This window comes from Equus asinus, chromosome 8 (genome assembly GCF_041296235.1).
Source record: "Equus asinus isolate D_3611 breed Donkey chromosome 8, EquAss-T2T_v2, whole genome shotgun sequence".
Taxonomy (NCBI): domain Eukaryota; kingdom Metazoa; phylum Chordata; class Mammalia; order Perissodactyla; family Equidae; genus Equus; species Equus asinus.
In genome coordinates this window covers 13,302,850-13,325,004 of record NC_091797.1, presented here as the reverse complement: position 1 = coordinate 13,325,004, position 22,155 = coordinate 13,302,850, and the positions used below count along the sequence as shown (strand labels likewise).

The 22,155-nt window shown below is 41.9% G+C and overlaps 1 long non-coding RNA gene across 9 annotated transcripts; it reads left to right on the top strand.

The window, feature by feature from the left end:
- Positions 1-1,179: 1,179 nt before the first annotated feature.
- On the top strand, positions 1,180-21,472 carry LOC139045819 (uncharacterized). 9 transcript variants are annotated; one of them, XR_011504939.1, is made up of 7 exons: positions 1,180-1,307; positions 4,642-4,743; positions 5,017-5,067; positions 6,570-6,661; positions 9,200-12,161; positions 12,803-12,911; positions 18,309-21,468. It is a non-coding gene; the product is annotated as an uncharacterized lncRNA (long non-coding RNA). The 9 variants fall into 9 exon arrangements; XR_011504935.1 differs by having other exon boundaries at positions 6,570-12,161; positions 18,309-21,467; XR_011504941.1 differs by having other exon boundaries at positions 4,642-6,620; positions 18,309-21,472.
- Positions 21,473-22,155: the final 683 nt, after the last annotated feature.

Genomic DNA, 22,155 nt, shown 5'->3' with positions numbered 1-22,155 from the left:
GAAATAAACTGGCCAAGCGGCATGGCCGCAGTGGCGGTGTTGCTGCAGACACCCAGGGAACTGGGACAGGTTCAGATCACCTCCCTAAGGTGAGAGAGAAGTTGCTTCACTTTGTACCTGGCACGATGAGGAAAGAGGCACAAGACTTGGGAGCCTCTTGATTTTGGAGGCAACGTATACTCCTATTTGGGCATGATACGCTGATCCACATTCTGGATCAGTTCTGGGTCAATGCAAAGACTCTCCAGCAAGTTAAGACTGTGGTCCAAAATGCCCTGCCACTTGGGCCTTAGGACCCAGCAGGCCCAGTGGCCTTGGAAGCATCTGTGGCAGACAGCGATGCTGCATGGAGCCAGTGGTAAGACGCAGGAAAAGAATCCCAGAATTTCAGAGTAAGGTCATGTCCTCTTCTTCTGACAACTGTTCCCTCTTTGAAAAGAGCTCCTGGCTTATTACTGGGTCCTGGTAAGAATCGTATGAATGTCTGATTATGGCATACTAATCAACACTGTGTCGCAAAGTACCCCTCATGAACTGGATGTTATCTGGCCCCCAAAATTGTAAAATTGGACATGAGCAGCAGCATTCCAGCATTCAATGGGAATGGAATATCCAAGACCAGCTTACTTGGCAAGACACAAGTGACTGCATGATCAGGTGGCTCAGACTGCCGCGGTGCCTAGGCTGATTCGTTGCTACCTCTCATTCAACTTACACTTCAGGCCGAGTGGGGATTCCCTATGAACAGTGGAGAGATGAGGAGGCACAAGCTTGGTATACAGATGGGCCTGGGGGGGTGCTGGCTCCAGCAGTGCGGACGGTCACTGCATTCAGCCTCTCTCAGAGATGGCCCAGAAAGTGTGGCAAAGGGAAATTTTCCCAGTGGGCAGAACATCAGGTAGACATGTGGCTGCCCACTTTGCATGGGAGGAGAAATGGCCTGATGTATGGGTCAATCTTAATTTACGGACAATGACTGCTTGTCAGGGAAAGAAAACATGGGAAGATTAGGGACAAAGAAATCTGGGGAAGAGGTATGTCAAATGAACAGGCGCAGAAGGAGAAAACATTTTTGGCCTGTGTGAATGCTCGCCAAAGGTCATGCATGGCAGACAAGTTTCTCAATAATCAGGAGTACAAGACAATCCTTTCTGTGCTTGTGAGTCAACCTCTCTCCCTTGCCATTCCTTTGCTTCTCAATGGGACAGAGTACAGCAAGACCATGGCAGCAGTGACTTCCCCGCACCCAGATGATCTGGCTGTCTCTGCGGCTTGAATGCTCAACCCACCACTAGCAGAGGCCAGGGGTGAGTTCCTAATATGGCCCCATTCCCTGGAGGGATCAACAGGAACCTGGTGGCAGGTTGATGACATGAAAGCCCTTTTATCATGGAGGTGGCAGCAATTTAGTCTTAAGGCATAAATACATATTCAAGTTATGGATTTGCTTTCTCTTCTCACAATGCTTCTTCCAGCATTCGTTTACTTAAGGAAGGTTTATCCTTCATCATGGTATCTGTGAGATAATAGAAAATATATATATTGGTCTCTGCCCCCTGTTCCTGGCACAGAGCTCCTAAAACCCTTGTAATTCCCTTGTAAAGTGATAAGAGCACTTGGAGCATCTTTTGTTCTATTGAGGCAGCTCTGGGTGGGCTGCTAGACGGCTCCTGGGTGGGGGCTGGTCACCAGAAAGACCCATTCAGCACTGACCCTGACCAGACTCACATTTTATGGTAAAGACGTGCAACGGTGGGCTCATGCTCTCAGAGTTTGTTGGTCTTAGCACACGCCTCATCACCTAGAAGCAACTGGCTTGAAGGGATGGTGGAAAGACCCACTGAAAGTTGAGGTGCTCTCCCAGAGAGTGCAGGATACGCCCTAACCCAGGGACCACTCTGTGGAGTATCTGCCTCATAGTCAGGATCCAGGCATCCAAGAACCAAAGAGTAGAAGTGAGAACTGCCTCTCTCATTATTCCTTACAGCTCACTTTCAGAATTTTCCCTTTCTAGCTCTATAACCTTGGATTCAGTGGGTTTGGAGGCCCAGGTATCCAAAGGAAGAATGTTTTTCCATGTAACATAGTCAGGCAATCTTGTTAAATTGAAAATCAAAGACCACCTCTTTGGTGGTTTTTGGCTCTTTTTTGTGTTTTTTGATAAACAGTTCACCAAGTGAACTAAAGACTGTATTTATTTATTTATTAAATTTTAATGGGGTCATAATAGCGTATAACATTGTGAAATTGCAGTTGTACGTTATTATTTGTCAGTCACTACATATATGTGCCCCTTTGCCCCTTTTGCCCACCCCCCGGCCCCCTTCCCTTCTGGTAACCACTAAACGGTTCTCTTTGTGTGTTTGTTTATCTTCCACATATGAGTGGAATCATGCAGTATTTGTCTTTCTCTGTCTGGCATATTTTGCTTAACATAATACCCTCAAGGTCCATCCATATTGTTGCAAATGGGACAATTTTGTCTTTTTTATGGCTGAGTAGTATTCCATTGCATTTGTATACACCACATATTTTTTATCCATTAATCCTTTGATGGGCACTTGGGTTGCTTCCACCTCTTGGCTATTGTGAATAATGCTGCAGTGAACATAGGGGGCATAAGTCTCTTTGATTGTTGCTTTCATGTTCTTTGGATAAATACCCAGTAGTGGGTAGCTGGGTCCTATGGTATTTCTATTTTTAATTTTTTGAGAAATTTCCATATTGTTTTCCAAGGTGGCTGCACCAGTTTGCATTCCCACTAGCAGTGTATGAGTGTTCCCTTTTCTCCACACCCTCTCCAACATTGGTTGTTTTTGGTCTTTGTGATTATAGCCATTCTAATGGGTGTAAGGTGATATCTTAGTGTAGTTTTGATTTGCATTTCCCTGATGATTGGTGATGTTGAGCATCTTTTCATGTGCCTATTGGCCATCTGAATATCTTCTTTGGAAAAATGTCTGTTCATATTATCTGCCCATTTTTTGATCAGGTTATTTGTTTTTTCGTTGAGTTGTGTGAGTTCTTTGTATATTTTGAATATTAACCCCTTGTTGGATATATGATTTGCAAATATTTTCTCCCACTTGTTGGGTTGTCTTTTCATTTTATTCCTGGTTTCCTTTACTTTGCATAAGCTCTTTAGTCTGATGAAGTCCCACCTGTTTTTCTTCTGTTTCCATTGCCAAGTAGACATGGTATTCAAAAAGATCCTTTCCAGACTGATGTCAAAGAGTGTACTGCCTATATTTTCTTCTAGGAGTTTTATGGTTTCAGGTCTTACCTTGAAGTCCTTGATCCATTTTGAGTTAATTTTTGTGTATGGTGAAAGACAATGGTCTACTTTCATTCCTTTGCATATGGCTGTCCAGTTTTCCCAACACCGTTTATTGAAGAGACTTTCCTTTCTCCATTGTATGTTCTTAGCAACTTTGTTGAAGATTAGCTGTCTCTAGATGTGTGGTTTTACTTCTGGGCTTTCAAATCTGTTCCACTGATCTGGGTCTGTTTTTGTACCAGTACCATGCTGTTTTGATTACTGTAGCTTTGTAGTATATTTTGAAGTCAGAGATTATGATGCCTCCAGCTTTGTTCTCTTTTCTCAGGATTGCTTTAGCTACTTGGGCTCTTTTGTTGCCCCATATATTCTTTGTTATATGTCCGTGAAGAATGTCATTGGGCTTCTGAATGAATTCTACACTGAATCTGTAGATTGCTTTGGGTAGCATGGACATTCTAACTATATTTATTGTTCCAATCCATGTGCACAGAATATCTTTCTGTTTCTTTATGTCATTGTTGATTTCTTTCAATAATATCTTATAGTTTTCATTGTATAGGTCTTTCACCTCCTTGGTTAAATTTATTCCAAGGTATTTTATTCTTTTTGTTGTGATTGTCAATGGGATTATATTCTTGAGTTCTCTTTCTGCTAGCTCATTACGAGAGTATAGAAGCACAAGTGATTTTTGTAAGTTGATTTTGTATCCTGCAACTTTCCTGTAGTTGTTGATTATTTCTAATAGTTTTCTGACGGATTATTTAGGGTTTTCTATATATAAGATCATGTCATCTGCAAACAGCAAGAGCTTCACTTCTTCATTGCCTATTTGGATTTCTTTTATTTCTTTTTCGTGCCTAATTGTTCTGGCCAAAACCTTCAGCACTATGTTGAATAAGAGTGACAAGAATGGGCACCCTCGCCAAAGACTTTATTTGTTAAAAATAGATAACACCAGGGGCTGGCCCCGTGGCTGAGTGGTTAAGTTTGCGTGCTCCACTGTAGGCGGCCCAGTGTTTCTGTGGTTCGAATCCTGGGCGCGGACACGGCACTGATCATCAAACCACGCTGAGGCAGCGTCCCAGATGCCACAACTAGAAGGACCCACAACGAAGAATATACAACTATGTACCAGGGGGCTTTGGGGAGAAAAAGGGAAAAAAATAAAATCTTTGAAAAAAAATAGATAACACCAAAGTACTATGTAGTATCCATATTCATTGTAGAAATAATTACTGGAATTTTCAAAACATCAAATGAATAATAAAAAAGCTGAATGAAAAAGCTGACTAAATGACGATGACTATAAATTTCAATTAATATACAGATTTTCATTCAAGGTCTGGGCTTGATTTCCGCAGAGTATTCTCCATATGCATTCCCTGGGCCTGTTGGTTGCCAAGATGGGGACCCTTGAAAGTCCAGCGTGGCTTAGTCTTGATTTCAAAGAGGCAAACGAAGAGGTAACTATTGGTTGGGTAGTTGGGGGACGAGTCTCAGTTAACAACGAGAAGATGGGTGGGGGCTGCACAATGGAGGCAAGATGGACTCTATTTGAAACCCAGGGGATTTACTTCAGCGACCAGTCAGGACGAGATTCCCCAAAGACTGACATAGACAGGATTGAGGTCTGACCGTGAGGAACGAGGTTGACACTATGTCTTAGTCTGTTTCAGCTGCCCTACTAAAAATACGTTAAACTAGGTGGCTTATAAACCACCATTTATTTCTCACAGTTCCGGCGGCCGGAAAGTCCAAGATCACCGCGCCCGCAGCTTCGGCGTCTGGTGAGAGCCCCCTTCTGGTTCATACACAGTGTCTTTTCGCTGCGTCCTCACGTGGTAAAAGGGATGAGGAAGCTCTCTCTGGGGCTTCTTTTATACGGGCACGAATCCCACTCGGAATTCCCTCTCCCATACCATAATTTGGGAATGCTCACGTCCTCTACATAAAACACCATAGTATTTGCATATAACCTACAGAATCCTCCCATATACTTTAAATCATCTCGACATTACTCATAACACCTAATCCAATGTAAACGCTATGCAAATAGTTGTTATACTATGTTGTTTAGGGAATAATGACAAGAAAAATAGTCTGTACGTGTTCAGTAGAGACGCAACCAATATAGGCATTTTGACCGATGCGCCCCGCCCGCGGATGCGGAGCCCGCGGATGCGGAGCCCGCGGATGCGGAGCCCGCGGATGCGGAGCCCGCGGATGCGGAGCCCGCGGATGCGGAGCCCGCGGATGCGGAGCCCGCGGATGCGGAGCCCGCGGATGCGGAGCCCGCGGATGCGGAGCCCGCGGATGCGGAGCCCGCGGATGCGGAGCCCGCGGATGGACAACTGTATTGAATTACGCAATATTCTATTATTTTTATAAAAGAAGGGGTAGGCAGACTATATTTCCACATTTTCTTAAATTTTGTACTAATTAGGAATTAGGTTTAGCTTCAAGTGATATTGAAAAGACCAGTGACTTAAAAAGATAAAAGATTATTTCTCTCCGCAAATGTCTGGGGGAAGGCAGTCCGGAACCGAGGCAGAGGCTCTGCTGCATGACACACTCACAGAGCCAGTTCCTTCTAGTTCACTGGCCCTCAATCCTTAGGGCATGATTTTGTCCTCAGTCCAAGAAAGTGTCCATCAGTGGGACGGAGAATGAGAAGAAGATTGGCCAAAGACATCCACAAGGAAGATTCCTGGGGGCTGCCACACAGTTCTATTTATATCCCAGCTGGTCACATCTAGCTACAAGGGAGCCTGGGGAATATAGTTTTATTCCTGGCAGCCATATGCCCAAATAAAAATTCTAATATTATTTCAGAGGAGGAGAATTGATATTGGAAGTAATTAACAGCCTTTGTCACACTTACTCGTTTAAAAGAACTCTGAAGAATATCAACAAACTAGTGGTAGTGGTTTCCTGGGGAGAAGGTTGGCAGGTGAAAATGGGGTCAGTGAGGGGTCAGTGACAGGCAGAGTTTTCACTACATTTCTTGTTACATATTTTGACTTGTGAACCATGTATATATATTACCTATTTACAAACTTAGATTAATTTAAAACTTCCTCCTTAATGCTAAGTAAATAAAAGAAAAAACAATTTTTAAATGTTGATTTGAGCTGAGTTGAAAGAGGAAGGTATAACCAGCGTATATTAATCTTCTATTGCTGTTTAACAAATGCCACAAATTTAGCAGCACAAAGTAACAGGAATTGATCATCTCATGGTTTCTGTGTGTCAGAAGTCTGGCCCGTTTTAACTGAGTATTCTGTTCCAGGTCTCATATGGCTGAAATCAAGATGTTGGATGGCTGTGTCATCTTCAGGAGGTTTGACTGGGGAAAGACCCACTTCCAAGCCCATTTAGATTGTTAGTGGAATTCCTTTTCTTACCATTGTCAGCTGTCACCTGAGTGACACTCTCGACTCCTCAGGCTGCTCTCAGGTCCCAGCAACATGTCCCCCTCCATCACAGTGGCATGCCTTTGTCAAATCTTGCTCAGGCTGGTTTGCTCATACACCAGCCAGGGAAAACCCTCTGCTCTTAAGAGGCTAGTGTGGTTAGGTTAGGCACAGCCAAATAATCCTCCTTTCTAAAAGCCAACTGTGCCCGTATAGACTGATGAAATAGAATAGAGAGCCCAGAAATAAACCCTCATGTAGACGATAAGATGATTTTTGACAAGGGTGCCAAGACCACTCAATGGGGAAAGGACAGTCTATTCAACAAGTGGTGGTGCTGTGAAAATGGGCTCTCCACAGCAAATAATGCAATTGGACCCTTATCTTGCACCATATACAAAAAATAACTCAAAACAGATCAAAGATCTAAACATAAGACCCAAATTTATAGAATTCCTAGAAGAAGACAGGGAAAACTTCTGACAGTGGATTTGGCAATGATTTCCTGGATATGATGGCAAAAGCATAGCCACAAAAGCAAAAATATACAGATGGTACTTTACCAAGCTTAAAAACTTCTGCTCATCAAAGCAAACAACAGTGAAAGACAACCTATGGAATGGGAGAAAATATTTGCAAATCTGTTAAGGAGTTAAAATCCACAACGTATAAAGAGCTCCTACAACTAAACAACAAAAAATCCCAAATAACCTAATTAAACAATGAGAAAGGACATGAATACCATTTCTTCAAAGATGATATAAATGGCCAAGAAGCATGTGAAAATACGCTCAACATCACTAATCGTTAGAGAATTGCAAATCAAAACCACAATGAGTTCCCATCTCATACCCATTTGGATGGTTGCCACCAACAAACAGAAAATAACAAGTGTTGGCAAGGATGTGGAGAAGTGGGAACCCTTGTGCAGTGTTGGTGGGATTGTAAAATGGCACAATTGCTATGGAAAACAGTATGGAGGTTCCTAAAAAAATTTTAAAAAATTAAAATAGAACTGCTGTGTAACTCAGTAGTCCCACTTCTGGATGCATATCCAAATGGTTTGAACACCCACAGGAAATAGGGAGATGGAGGAAGGACTGGAAGCATTATTTCTAGCACTTTTAACGTTGTCCCAGATGTCAAGGATTAAACCATACCCATGAAAATGTGAGCTTGAATAATTTAGTGCCTAACTAAATACTCTAAAGGTTAGAAGTTTGACAGGGTTGTGAATACGGTATTTTACAGAGCAAAAATACACAAAAGAACGTGTAATCACTGGTTTGCAAAGAAGACTTAATTTAATCATAGGATATAAAGCATAATTTAGCTATAAGAGAGAGAGACAATAAACCAAGCAGTTAAAACTTAGTTTATACCATAACTTAGTTTTATCATCCTAACAGCAGAGGAAAAAACAATCGTGTATATATATATATATATATATATATATATATATACGATTATATATATATAATATAAGTATAATATAAATATAATAAGATATATATATATATAACTTGTTTGCAGAGAGAGTGGACCCCTCTAACCTTCTTCCTCTTAGATTAGGCAAACCTAAACTTGAGTCTGAGGAGCACGCCAGCTGCCCACAATTTTTCCCAGCTCGACTTCTGTTTCCTAGTGTCCTCATTTTTAGAAGTCAAATGACCGACATTGTTCTTGTGGGAAGGAAGATTAGTGTAGCCCGTTTAACGATTTGGGTCATTAACCTGTTAGATGACCCCGAATTTCACTCAGCTTAATGTTCCCAAAATATCACAAGGAGTCTGAAGGGCCATTTTTCTCAGCAAATCAAAGTCCAAAGAGACTGGAGCTTGGCTGTTTTCCTGCCCTGGGAATGAACGCCAGTTAAGAGAAGACCTGAGCTAGAAAATAGAGGTAACGCCTCTTTCCCAGCCACGATGTTTGCAGTCTTTCAGGAACACCTGGTGATTTGTTGCTGAGAGCATAACCTAGTTTCAAAGCTGTTCGTGCAGAAGAACCGCTTCAGTGTTTTCGAGCAGCGCACTGATTGGTACCCTGGGTTGTCAACAACGCTCTGTCCCATTTCAGACCAGGCTTATGCTGACTAAGTGTTGTAATTGGTCACAATTGTGGGGGCTGCCAATGTGAGTGTCTCCTGACAGAAGGGTCTGCCTACATAGTAAGGAGCCAGGCTGTGTGGTCTGTGGACACAGACATTGCAGCGTAAATTCTCTTCCACTCTGAACCTACCTTGGGTTGTATCTTTTCTCCTTTGCTAATTTGAGGGCTCTTTGAGCAATCTCTAGACTCCAGGGACACTGTCAAAACTATAAGCACCTTCCATGGTCTCTTTCCTGCCTTGTCCAAGGCTATGTATATCCTATAAGGAAACAATGAGTCATTCAGATCAGCCTAGAAATTTGTCTAAAAACCATTCTCTCCCAAGCACCACTGGAACCTATTATCTGATTTCTGTCCTATTGATTTTGTATTTGGGTTTTTTTCCCCTCTCTTCCAGGTCTTTTCTGGTTTCCGGTTGATTGTCCACCGGGTTTGGGGATTCAGCTTCTCCCCGAGATAGCGTCGGGATGTGAAAGCGCAGCCTGGGATCCAGAGCCCCCAGGCGTGGACGGTGGGCTGGTCTGGGAGGTTTCATTTCCAGTAAATTGCTTTCTGGAGGCAGCATTTACATTCTGTCCCCAGTCCTATGTGTGTTGCAAGGCAATTCTTGATGGCATTTCTATACTTTTTGGACTCTATGTTTAAGTAAGTTCGAAGAGCAAACAGAAGCTTGGAAACTAGACCTAATAGCACTTAGAAATGTCTCTCTCTCCAGACACATTCCAGGACAGGAAATTCCTCCTCTCCCTGGAGAGATCTGCTTACATTCTAGAGGAAAGGTAAGTCTTTTCTCTTTCTCTGGAGAGGAGAATGGCAGGGCACCAGCAGCCCTGTAGTAATCAGTTTTTCCTCATTTGAGGGTTCCTCTTTTTGGTGCATCCCAATGCCTGCCCAGGTAACATCTGGTCCTCATTGCATCACACTGTGAGGATTGGGAACCAATGCAACATTGATTGTGTTGTGATTGATAAACAATCTGTCTCTAATCCAAAGGGTGTGTGTTCTGCTGTCATTACATGTATATGAAACCATATGCCACAGGCTTACTTGTTAGCTTGCAAGGAAGGAAAAATCTCCAACTCTTCAGTTTCCGACTAAATAGTCTCCCTCAGTATTCCCATGAGATTCCAAATTCTGGAATAGGAGAATGCAGGGAATGGAATCCCAAATTCTGGAATAGACTAAAATTCAGGCCCCATTCCAGATTCTTATAATATGCATGTTGACATGTAGAAGACCTCGCTGTAATCTAATCACATTTCCTCTGGAAGATTCCATCACTCTACAGTAAAAGGTCCCAGCTGGTTATGTTTCTCATTTTCTATAACAAGAAAGAGCTTTTATGAGGAATGACATGCCAGAAATAAATAGGGTGGGTGAGAACAATAAGAAGAGATTTTGATTTAAAGTATGGAGGAAAGCGGTTTATTTGGTCGTAGAAACAGGTTAAAGGCAACACTGCAATTTTGGGACGATTGCTCAGAGGATTTTTGTAAAGCTGAGTTCAGTAAGCCAGTTAGGGAAAATCTAAGCGAAACCAAAACAAGCAATAATTTAATGTGAAAATATGTCCAATTCATTAAAATATAGTACACAACCTTGGAAAATATTTTGTTTTCCTTGGAATAAGAAAATATCTAAGCGCCTCTGGAGAGAGTGAGATATTTTCTCTTCCTAGAAGTGTTTGGAAAGTCTCCTCCCAGCTTCTTGAGAATTCGCATGACTTTTGTCATTTATCTGCTTTGCAAAATAAGTTAGAGTTGCCTTTTGCCCTGAGGCTTTGTGCTTCCTGGGCCCAAAGTGAGCAGCCATGTATTAAGTAATCACTGATGGCACATACTTTTAAACGCATTCTACATATTTGCATTTGTTGCTACATCCAAGGGGAACAAGGCCTATTTAGTAGGCTTTAGGACCTGTAGCCCAGAGTTACAAAACCAGATGTTTGAAATCAATACAACCCACTGTTGTTTAATGATATTTTTGCAAGAGTCCCATGGCTGGATAGTAGCGTGGCCAAGAATGAGAGGGCATGTGCCTCCCAGCGTCTGCAGTGTCCCTGCATTGTTCTGCCCTCACTAACCATGTGGAAGAGCTCTCAGATGAATGCCAGCTCTCACCTGTGCAGAGTTTACAGGATAGTTTCAGAGTTAATGTTTCTTTTGACTGTTCTCTGCACTTGCCATCAGGATGGTATTGTGACGCAGAGCTTGGGTTTGGTGTCAGTCAGACTTGGACTTGAATCTTGGCTCTGCCACATTAGCTCGTGACCTCAAATGAGCTATCTAACTCCCTGAGCCCCTCAGTGTTCTTGTCTGTAAAGGGCATAGAACAAGAATCTTACTTGTAAAAAGTAAATGAGATGATATATGCAAAGTGTTTAACACGGTGCTTGGCATGTAGTAGGCATGAAGTGAGTAACTGATATCATTATAATGAGCAGATACATAGTGCAAGGCTAGGAGCCTTCTTCATATTCAACCTGCCTTTCAGATACACCTCAATATGTGTTCTCTTTTCTTAATCATTCTGTCATTTCATTGTGTCCTACTTTGTGCTTCTTCCCACCCTCAGAGGCCTACCTTATACTCAGTCCTGTTTGCTTGACTTTACATTGACTTTCTCCTGACTCTGAATAGCAAGAAGAAAGTCAGCTCTTTCTTCGTTCCCTCTCAAGTCTTCCTTCTCCACGAAGCCTCCACAGATTTCTCTAGCTCCCAAGGATCCCTCCCTTTTCTGAACTACTGAATTATCTCTTGGATCTGTAAGCCATTTAATTGATTGCTCTGTTCCTTCATTGCTTGTTCAGTCTCCTCAGATAGTCTATAAGCTTCTGTAAGATTCCACTCCTTTGTTGGACTGTCATAGCAGAATGCTGAAGCTATCAAAGGGACTCAGTGCACAATTAATAGGTGAAGCGATGTATTGTGCCCACCAATGACACAAGCCAACTTCAAGAGCAATTCAGGATTACAGAGATCCATAATTTCCAAACGAAAATCAGGACATGTAATTTGGCAAGTGCGAATTGATTTAGGAGAAAGTGGAGCAGAATATTTGAAATCAAGACTGTTCCAGAAAATGCGGGAGGGCTCATCATGATTCAGCTAGAGGTAGACGTCAATATAGGAAATTATTTTTCTCAGTGATTCTTCTTGGCATGCAAAATCTTTTTAAAACTCTAGTTTGCAAATTTTTGTGGCCAGTGAAAACCTGATGACCTCTCCTAATGTTGTTTCTTTCTTCTTCCTCCTTCCACTTGTTCTCCTCCTCCTCGTTTTTAACAAATTAATTTCATGTAGAAGAATTGGGACAATAACACAGATCAGGAAAAGCGAATAGACAAGGAGAATCTTAAGGTAACTACTGATCAATTTTAACTTTAAAATTTATAAGAATGGTCTGGGTGGAAAGTGTAACTCGTATGTATGCCATTAGAAATATGCTTTGCGCAAAAGAAGTGTTCCCCCCAAAATTGGGTCTAAGCTGATTTCTGGAAAGGCTTATCATGTTTTGAATGCATAGAAGACCTTTATACTTATAGACATTCTACATGGAATCCTCTGTCAAGAGACAGGTGTATTAGTTGTGTGTTGCTACATAAAATTACTCCAACATTCAGCAGCTTAAAACAATGACGTTTATTGTCCCACAGTTTCTGGGGGTCAAGAATCCGGTGCTGCTTTTCTGGGTCCTCGGTTTAGGCTTTCTCATGAGGCTGCCATCAAGGTGTCAGCAGAGCTGCAGTCATCTCCAGGCCCAACTGGAAATGGATGCATTTCCAAGTTCACACACATGGCTGCTGGCCAGAAGCTTCCCACAGTTCCTTGCTCCTGGCGCCTCCACAGGGCAGCTCGCAACATGGACACTTGCTTCCCCAGAGCAAGCCCAGTGAGGAGAGCCAGAGAGAGAGAGTACCAGCAAGACAGAAGTCATAACCGTTTATAACTTAACCTCAGAAGTGACATCCCATCACTATTTTTGTATTTCTGTTTATTAGAAATGACTCCCTAGATCCAGCCCACAGTCCGAGGGAGGGGATTATACAAGGAAGTGAATACCAGACAGTGTGGATTATTTGTGGCCATCCCAGAGGACTGGGGACAAAGGTGAGGAATTGCCTTTGTGAATCTGGATTTTTGCATTTCAAGATTGTGTGACAGACCTCTGTCAGAATGGAGTTGAGAACTCCCTTATTCCTGTTTCATCTATTTTTCTCTTCTAAGGAAATCTTTGTGGGGACAACTCATTTTGTCATTTCAAGGGAACCTCTTCCTCCTCCATGCTCATTCCTAAAAGTATAGGTTAAATCAAAAAGTACCAAAGAAAGGACCATAAAAGAAAGGAAGCTGGAATTAAACATTTTTTCTTACTATAAAAAATTTTTGAGATACAGAAAAGTAGAGAAAACAGTAAACTGCCAAATGTCCATTATCCAGAAAAAGTAGTTCTGGCGTTTATTGAGTACCCGTGCGAATCATTGTACAAAAATTTTGCAGAACACTGTTTGCGCTTAATTCTCTCAACAACCTTGTAAAATAAATATTATTTGACTTAAGGATAAGATAAATACACTCTCTGTTTGGAGAACACTGAGACTCAAGTTGGGTAAAAAAAATTGCTCGATTATACGCCTAGTAGCTGGCACAGCTAGGATTTATTTTATTTTCTCTACTTATTTTCTACTCCAGTGTTTCTCCTTTCCCTCTTTCCTCCTTTATGCTGTTATTGTCCTACAATCACATCTTTATACATTGTAAGCCCATAAACAGTTTTATAATTATTGCTTCATGCAGTTATCTTTTAAATCAGAAGAAAAGTTATGAACAAAGGTACATTTGTACTGTCTTTTATACTTGCTTATGTAGTTACCTCACTGGTGCTCCTTGTTTCTTTGTAGGCCTAGAGTTATTGTTTACTGTCCTTCCATCTTGCTTGAAGGCCTCACTTCAGGATTTCTTATAGGGCGGGTCTGCTGGTGCAGAGCTGGCATGTGAACCCAGGTCTCGTACTGCCAAGTTCAAGACGATTTCTATCACACCTTAGGAGCAGTGAGAACTAAGTCCCAGGCCTGTCTTCCCATGGGGAGCTCAATTTTATTGTCCTGGATGTTGATTCGGCCCGAGTTTCTCATCACTCTCCCAAATCCTTCTCATCCATCCTTCGTGGCCACAGAAGCTTTCAGGAGCAAGTGGCTTGCACTATTTTCTTGGTCCGTCTTGTCCAATATCCTACTACTACAGCCAGCCAGAGGTTAAGAAGCAGTGAATTGGAGCAGTGAATTGGGGTAGAGGTGAGAACTAAAACTTGCGGGTGGGATGGGAGTTCAGGTTGCCAAAAATAAGTGGATAATCCAGTCAGAAATCTAGTTGTAAGAAAAGCAGTGAGTTCTTGCTGAAGACAAAAAGTAAGATTAGGAATTGAGTGATCAAATCAGAAGACAGATCAAAGTCAAGCCAAATCTAAACAAGTGATCAGCTCAGAGCATCGTACCTCGGAGATCCGGGCATTGGTGAACCGGGCCTAGCTAGAAACAGTGAATAGAAATTAGCCGCCTTGTAGTCAGTGCTTGAAGCGGTAAGTGGTCATATCAGAGTTGCATAGTACTTGCCTGGTAGAAAGTTCTACACTGGACATGATCTAGGAGGGAGGAGGGAGCCCCTAGGATTCCTCTTCTGGGTCACATCCTTCCCATGGTGTTAAATCAGCATTTCTTAACTTTGACTAATGTGTGCAGGGCTTCCCAGGGTGTGAAAGAGACATGGACATCTTGAGGCTCCAGGTATAATTTAATAAAAGAGAAAATGTGCTATATTTTAAACGTTTAATTTTGTCCGTGTATCTCAGCTACAGTATGTGTCTTCATTGGGAGAGAGCATAGAGACATCTAAGTTTCTGGTCTTTGAGACCCGTGATCAGGGGGCCTTCTGGTCAACTTTTCTCTCCCCAGCCACCCTGCGATAGCTCAGAAGGCAGGGGTCCATTTAAAAAGTGTTGGTTTTGTAAAACTGATTTAGGCTTATCACAAAAAATTAAGTGCTACAGAAAAGTTAAAGAAGAAAGTGAAAAACAAGCAAAACACCCACTATCAACTACCCAGAAATACTCATCATTAACATTTTGGCATTAACATTTGATCATCTCAGTCATCATCCCTCTATACATGTATCCATAAACATATTTGTATGTATCCATATATACACATGTATAATTCTATAAAAATAGGATCGATTATAAATACTTTTCAAAAATAAAAGTCTTAAATTTACCTTTACTTGAATTTATCAGGAGAAAAGCAAATGAAATTGATAGAATTGCTAAACCTCAGACTAATAAGAATTTCTTCATGTCAAGTAATTTTATTTTCTAAAAGATAATTCTAAAATTTCAAGATTCTTTCACTTCAAAGCAAATAGACACCAAAAACAGTCTATGTACGGACTTCCTGCTCTGAAGATGAGAAACTTGGCACTATCCTTACCTCACCCCTTCAAGACTGTATTTCTGTTACACTTATTATTATTTTTACATTATCAAGATTCATAAATTTGCTCTCTCCTGGAACCACAATTCTCACAGTGTTGCTTTTTCTTTAAACCGCTGAATGAGTTTAATGGCCCACCAGTTATTGATCATAGAACGTCCATTTCTAGATTCTTTATTTTCACTTATCTGTTGGTTTGCTGGATTTTGTTGTTGGATGACTTTTTCGAAGAGCTTATGAGCACTGAATTTCGTGAACTGTTGTTTATTTGAGAAAGTCTGTTTCTTGCCTTTACGCTTAAAGTACAATTGATTGGGTGCAAAATTCCCCTTTTCTTCCCTAAGAACTTTATAAACAGAGCTCCAGTGTGTCCCGGCATTAAAGGATGTGCAGAGAAGTCTGAGGCTAGCCTAATTCTGTACCTCCCACTGGGTCCTCACACTTGTAGAAGATTTTCTTTTTCTACGTGGATGTCCTTAAAGCTTTTAGTTTATTTCAAGATATGTCTAGGCGTTAAATATTCTTTATCAGATTTTCCTGGGAAAATTTTTCTTGTGAGTTGTCTTCTCTTTTTGTTATTAAATCTTTCAGAGCTTTTTGCTTTAATATTTACTTCTTTTGTTTAGGAATACCAATTATTTTTATATTAAATCCCCCTTGTCTGTATTGCATGTCAGTAGTCATCGCTCTAATAATTTTCATCTTTTTCCATTTCATATCATGTGTTTCTTCAAGGCAGTCTTGCATAGCCTTAATTGTGTTTAGTCATGTTTTTTATTTTTGGTTATTTCCACACAGCCTTTATCTGTGAAAAGATTTGGTAACCACCCTGGACTTGTCTGTTAGCAATTTAAACATCAACGTCATGGTACATAGTTCTTGGCCTTGTTCATTTTGCTTCTTTCTTAGATCAGTAATTCCTTGCTCCATTGTTTTGAATGCGTCAATCTATCTCTTATCTCTTCAAGAGCGGAAGGAATCTCAGAAAGTTGTTTTTATAATTTGTTACTGATTTCTCAGAAACTTTAAAGAATGAATGGAAGAAGTTGCAAGACAGTAGACGAAATGGGGAAGAAGATTCCAAGAAAAGAGAACAGCATGTGAAAAATACTTGGACTGGAAAGATTGTAGGGCTAAGGAAATGACAGAAGGATCATGTGGGTCAAGAAGCACAAGCATGAGGGATGGTGGTGCTGGAGGAAGTTAGAGAGGCCAGACTGTATGTGGCTTTTCAGGCTATGGAGTTTGGATTGTATTCTTAGTATATTGAATGAGTAGCCAGCCCTGGTGGTCTAGTGGTTAAGATTCGGCACTCTCACCACTGTAGCCCGAGTCCATTTCGCAAATCAGGGAACCACACCACCTATCTGTTGGTTGTCATGCTGTGGCAGCCACACGTCACTTTGGTGCTGAAAGCTATGCCACCGAGATTTCAAATACCAGCAGGGTCACTCATGGTGGACAGGTTTCAGTAGAGCTTCCAGACTAAGGCAGACTAGGAAGAAGGACCTGGCACCCACTTCCAAAAAATTAGCCATGAAAACCCCATGAAGAGCAGCGGAGCATTGTCTGATAGTGTGCTGGAAGGTGAGGAGATGGCGCGAAAAGACCCAGCAGAGTTCCGCTCTGCCGTCCACAGGGTCACTAGGAGTCCGAATCCTCTCGATGACACTAACACCATTAGACTTTGCAGAAGCTTTGGTAGAGAAATCTTTCCCCCAAACCCCAGAGACCCCAGAGCACCTTCCTGCCTCCAGGATTGTGGCCACTGTCTACACATCAGCCTGAACAATCCTTTTACAACTTAAATTGGATAACATCCCTCTCCTGCTTAAGAACCTTTCATGGTTTCCTGTCACTGTATTTGGATAAAATCCAGAGTTCTTACCCTGCCTTGTGAAGCCCTACAGGACAGGGGCCCTGTATAACTCTCCATTGTCGTCACCTCCTGCCTTCCCCACTATTCTCCCCTTGCTGTATCCACACTGGACATCTTTTGGTTCTTTGGACGTGTCAGTCTCACTTTCCTCCTGACTATTCTAGACCTTCCCTCTGCCTGCAATATTCTTCCTCTTGGGTTTCTCTTGGCTGGCTTCCTCTAACAGCAAATGCAAAGGCTCAGAGGTGATAGCTTGCTTGACCTGCTTAGGAAAGAGCAGAGTGACCACTGCTTCTAGAGTAGAGTGAGCAATGGGAAGGAGGGAGGAATAAAGCCTGAGCAGAGAGCAAAGGCAACATCTGGTTGGCCTTGTTGGCAATGGTGAAGACTTTGGCTTTTATTCTAGATCAGAAGAGAAACCATAAGGGATTTTGCCAGAGGAATGACACAATCTGGCTTATATTTATAATGAATTACTCTGCTGTGTGTGGAAGGCAGTACAGTTCTCCCTCAGTATCCACGGGGGTTTGGGTCCAGGACCCCCTGCGGATACCAAAATCCACAGATGCTCAAGTGACGTAGTATCGCATATAACCTACGCACATCCTCCCATTTACTTTAAGTTATCTCTAGATTACTTATAATACCCAATACAGCATAAATGCTATGTAAGTAGTTCTTATACTGTATTGTTTAGGGAATAGTGACAAGAAAAAAAGTCTGTACATGATCAGTGCAGACACAACCATCGTAGGCCTTTTGATGCACAAATGGTTGAATCTGTGGATGTGGAACCTGTGGAGACGGAGGGCCAACTTACACAGATTTAGAGTAGAAGCAGGAACAGCAAGTAATCAGCCCAAATGAGAGATGAAAGTGTGTTAGACGAAAGGGACAGTTTCTTAATCTTAAATGCGTCGGAGACTGTCCATGAAAATCCATTCTCCACCTTTTCCATACTGATGGAACTGTAGTCGGGCACATGGCTGCATAGCCTCACCCCGTTTCCCGGGATCCCTCGCGGTTATGTGTGGCCCTGTGACTCAGTTCTCCCTAGTGGAATCGAAGAACATATGTGTGTCCCTTCTGAGGCTTTCCGGTTGTAGTCTTCCCTTCTCCAGGCTCTTTCTTTCTTTCCCACAGGTCAGTTTTGAGCATGCAGATGAGGGCAATGCACTAGGATGGGGTGAAGAAACAGATTGGAAGGAACTGGGTTTCTGAATGACCACATGGAGCCAAGTTGCCTGCCAACCTGCTCTGCTGACTCCAGACTGTAATGTGAGAAATAAGCCACTGAATTATTCCTGGCTCCCTGTGACAGCAGCCTAGGTTTTACCCCTGCTAATACATTTACCAAGTTAAGTAACCTCATTGAGTGTCACTTTCGTTATCTGTAAAGGGAGAATAATGTTGATACATCCCTTGGAAGGCTGTGGTGATAAATATACAAGATAATCCAGACAAAGTGCTTGGTCCAGTGCCCTTCTCATGGTAATTTTTTAAATAAGTGGTTTCTACTAGAATGAAGAATGAAGATAATTCCATCTTTGGTTTGGATGATGGATATAGAGCTAGGAAAGCAGATGGAGTTGGTGAACTGACAGAAAGACCTGAACTGATTGAAACAGACTTGCCATGAGTGGAACCCTAGTATTCATATTTTTTAAAAGTTCCCCAGATAGCTCTGGTGAGTACATTGGTTTGGATACACGTACTTTATATTGGCTCTGTATGTCATATAGTATTCCGTTAATTAAATGCCTTAATGCTTTCCTTTGAGAGAAAGATCAATCTAGAATTCCTGATATTCCCATAAGTGCTAGAAAAGGGAAGTATAATAGGCCAAATTAGTCATATTCAATGAAACACATTTCTTGTTGACACTGATGTCGAAAACAAACAAACAAAAAAACTGCATGAGAGACTTCTATTTGGGGCGGTATTATCATCTACATTCTCCAAAGATTCTTCTTATTAGATCCTGCAGAAGACTTGAGTTTTCTGGCACTTCTGGGCTCAGGAGATAAGGGAAATCTTCAAGCCCATAAATCCAACCCAAGCAAACAAAGCTGTGAGCTGAAACTTGGGAGGTGCGTTGCGAGCAGACACGTGGAGTGAGGCTGCCTTACATGCTAAATCAGCACCGAGACAAGGAGACCGACTCCTGAGTCTGCTTACAGTTGAGGGGATGAACCTGAGGCTCCAGGTGAAGCTGGAGATCCTGAAGGGAGCCAAATCGGTCCCAGATCAGTGGTGTCCTTGGGCTATTGGCTGAAGCAAATGTGAATCATCTCTGGAGGAGAGCATGCCCCACATAAGGGCCTAGGAGTTCAAGGGATAAAGATAAACCAAATATGAGCTGATAAGTGAAGACCAACAAACACACAAGGGAACACGCCCTCACAAGTGAAGAAAGAAACCCAAAGGACATCAGATACTGCAGTTCTCATTTTCCAAACAGCATAACTCTGTAGACAGTTTTTTTTAAAAAAAAACAGACTTATTGAGATATACTTCACATACTGTACAATTTACCCTTTTAACCCATTTAAAGTGAGCAAGTCAATGGTTTTTAGTATATTCACAGATATGTGCAAGCATCACCAGAGTCAATTTTAGAACATTTTCATCACCTCAAAAAAAAAATTCCATATCCTTTAGCTGTCATCACTGTCTCCTGTTTCCTGCCCCCCCCTAGTTTAGGCAACCACTGGTCTAGTTTCCATCTCTAGAGACCTCCCTATTCTGGACTTTCATATGAATGAAATCATAGAGTGTATGGTCTTTTGTGACTGGCTTCTTTCACTCAGCATAATGTTTTCAAGGTTCATCTACATTGTAGTATATCAGTATGTCTTTCCTTTTTGTCTCTGAATAATATTCTGTACATTTCGTTGTATGACTATACCAGATTTTGTTTATCCATTTATCCATTGATAGACATTTGAGTTGTTCCCACATTTTGGTTATTACAAATAATGCTGCTATAAACAATCATGTACAAATGTCTGTGTTTTCACTTTTGTTGGGTATTTACTGAAGAATGAAATTGCTGGGTTATATGGTAACCATGTGTTTAATCATTTGAGGAACTGCCGGGCTGTTTTCCAAAGTGGCTGCGCTATTCTACAGCCTCAACAGCAGGAGGGCTCTGATTCCTCCACGTCCTGGCCTTGTTATCTGACATTTTGATTCCAGCCATCCTGGTGGGTATGCAGTGGTAACTCATTGTGGTTTTGATTTGCATCTCCCTCAAGATGGCAAGCATCTCTTCGTGGGTTTGGATGCCATCTGCATATCTTCTTTGGAGGAGAAACTGACGTAAACATGGAGTGAGCTGGTGCATACTTAGATCAGGAACTTCTCGGAGGATCTTTCGTAAGACTGGGAGGATGGGTGTTCCACTCCCTCCAATTATTTGAAGTTTTAGTCCTTCTGAGGCATTTCAATTAGTTAAATCTGATCTGTAATTACCTCAGTTCTTCTTTGAGAAAAGGAGAACACTGAGGAGGCTGCCAAATTGACTGTACATCTGGGAGCTCTCCATTGAGAAGTCCAGAGAGGCTCTGCTGTGGTCAACCTCACGCTTACCTTGAAAGGATTTGCAGTTCCGAGCTCTTGGAAGGGTCCAGGTTCCTATCTGCATTAAGCTACAGAGAAGGGGAGAAACATTTTCCTGTCCTCTGTGAAAGAATTTTTAAAAAATGTACTTGAAAGCTGCTAATAGAGTGGATCTTAAATGTTCTCACCACTCAAAATAGATGGTAATTATACAACATGATGGAAATGCTAGCTGACACTATGGTGATAAGCATATTGCAATCTGTCAGTGTATCAAATCAATACATCGTACACCTTAAAGTTACACAAAATTCTATGTCAATTATACCTCAATAAACTTGGGAGGAAAAGTATGAATATTCCCCAAATCGACAAACAGAGATAAGATTCAGAATGTGCTTACTCAGAGCCAGCCCCAGGGCCGAGTGGTTAAGTTCGTGCGCTCCACTTCGGAGGCCCAGGGTTCGCCGGTTCGGATCCTGGGTGCGGACATGGCACCGCTCATCAGGCCACAGTGAGGCGGCATCCCACATGCCACAACCAGAGGCACTCACAACTAGAACATACAGCTATGTACTGCGGGGCTTGGGAAAGGAAAAAAAAAAAAAGATTGGCAACAGTTATTAGCTCAGGTGCCAATCTTTAAAAAAAAAAAAGTGCTTACTGAAGGACATGTTAGTCATTTTGGTGATTATTTTGTGGATTCTGGAGAAGAGAGTGAAACAGACAGCTTAAGGGAGGGATGGAGTGTTAAGACAAGAACTATGAGACCCGGATTCTGGCTTTGATTGTGCCCCTTCTGACAATGGGAGCCCGAGTAAGTCACTTATCTTGTCTGAACTTCAGTTTCTTCTATAAAATGAGAATATTGAGAACATTTATAAGCATTGACCATGTGTCAGGCACTAGTCTTAACACTTTATGAATCCTTAAAGCAAACTAATGTATTATTGTCATCATTTCCATTTTACAGTTGAGGAACTTGAGGCGTCTAGAGATGAGCTGACTTACGTAAGATCACACACTTTTTAGGTGGTCCCCCTAAGATTTGAAACCAGGCCCTAACTTTCACTTGCCTAACTAGGTCATGTGGCTCACCTATCCGCATTCTCCATCCTGTTCTGTGTCCTGGGAAGATGACCCATGTGGGTGTCCTGCCCTCTGGCTCTGACTGAATTCCAGCAATGATAAGAGATCAGGGAGTGGGAGGAGAGAAAGGTTAGATTCTTTCTTACCCCAGTTGGCTGCATGAGGGATAACCACAGATTGCTGCACGGCAACTGAAGATAGAGTCTGTTGTCATGTGCCCTTTCCACATAGTTCATCTATTCAGGTTACTTTTTTCCCAGCTCCCTGCTCTTCTAGGACTGATAATAGCTCTTTACCCTTGCCAGCCTGGTATACTGCGCCATCCCGTGCTGCTAGGGTC